The following is a 1,165-nucleotide window of genomic DNA, read 5'->3' as shown; positions in this document are numbered from 1 at the left end:
GGCATGGTGGCCAAGCGGTAAGGCGTCGGTCTTGTAAACCAAAGATCATGGGTTCAAATCCCATCTTTGCCTTACTGAAAGATAGCTGGTACCATGGGAAGGTTCTTTCACTGGAGGACTTTGAAACAAAAAACATTTTCTCAAAATGGCAACCCTGCCATTATATAGTAAGGGGATGTGCCTCTACGGTAGAGCTAATACTTGAAATGCATGCGCTCTGAAGTTAATCCCCAAATTCTCTGATGAGTATATTTAGTTGTGAAATTAGCTTTTGCACAACTCTACTTTCCAGAATGTTGACATTTTAAGAAGGAAATAGATGTGCTAAGTCATCTGTTTTTGTAAACTGAAGCACATGGGTTCAATCCTTGTTCGACGTTTATGGAAGCTAGATGATATTATGGAAATTTACTTTCATTAGAACAGTGTAAAGAAAGGCTCAATTGTATTGATATGGCCACTACGACCTGTATGCTCTAGTCGGCTGGCTCTCGCTACATATTCGTCGCCAGACCCACTGGCTCCAGGTCATCTTTTTAGTCTATGCTAGGTAAAGCTCCGCCTTATCTCCCGTAGTACGCGCTCCAGCAGGTATATCTCACTGGTCATCCCCAAAGCCAACACCTCCTTTGGCCGCCTTTCCTTCCAGTTCTCTGCTGTAGCCACTGTAGAGAACAAATCCCATGCTTTTGTTTGAGGTTAACATTTTGTGTAATTCCACTAAGATTTATAGGGTGAAAATGCAAGCTTGTATAAGTTAGTAACACACACTGTCCGCATTAGGGAAATTTGCGCAATATACAATTTACTATGGCAAAGAAATTCAACATGTCAATTTAAGATGATTGTATTTGTTGCCTACTCACAAAGTATTACCAAAAGTACAGTGTAGGATTGGAGGTGCTGGGGAATGGAATGGACGGACCCCGATCTGGACGTCCGCGGGTGGCCAACAGGTTATCCAGCTGGTCGAGGGTAAGGGTGGTGTCCCTGCAGGGCCCTCTCATTCCATCCCACGCTGGCAGCCAGGGTCCTGAAGTCCAGGTGACGGAGGAGTGGACAGCGGTGTGGGTCGTGGTGTTGGTTGGGGTGAAGTTGATGGAGGTGTGGGAGAACCCCCTCTCTCCCATCGTTCCTTGGTGAGCAGCACAGGTCGTGACACAAC

At 45.8% G+C, this 1,165-nt stretch overlaps 1 non-coding gene across 1 annotated transcript; it reads left to right on the top strand.

Annotated features, from left to right (window-relative positions):
• Positions 1-72, top strand: trnat-ugu (transfer RNA threonine (anticodon UGU)). Its single transcript has one exon. It is a non-coding gene; the product is annotated as a tRNA-Thr (tRNA).
• The last annotated feature ends 1,093 nt before the right edge of the window (positions 73-1,165 follow it).

The sequence above is a fragment of the Oncorhynchus mykiss genome, chromosome 29 (genome assembly GCF_057628025.1).
Source record: "Oncorhynchus mykiss isolate SJ-2025 chromosome 29, ASM5762802v1, whole genome shotgun sequence".
Taxonomy (NCBI): Eukaryota; Metazoa; Chordata; class Actinopteri; order Salmoniformes; family Salmonidae; genus Oncorhynchus; species Oncorhynchus mykiss.
The sequence above is the reverse complement of the archived record's forward strand: the minus strand, read 5'-3'. Positions and strand labels throughout refer to the sequence as shown.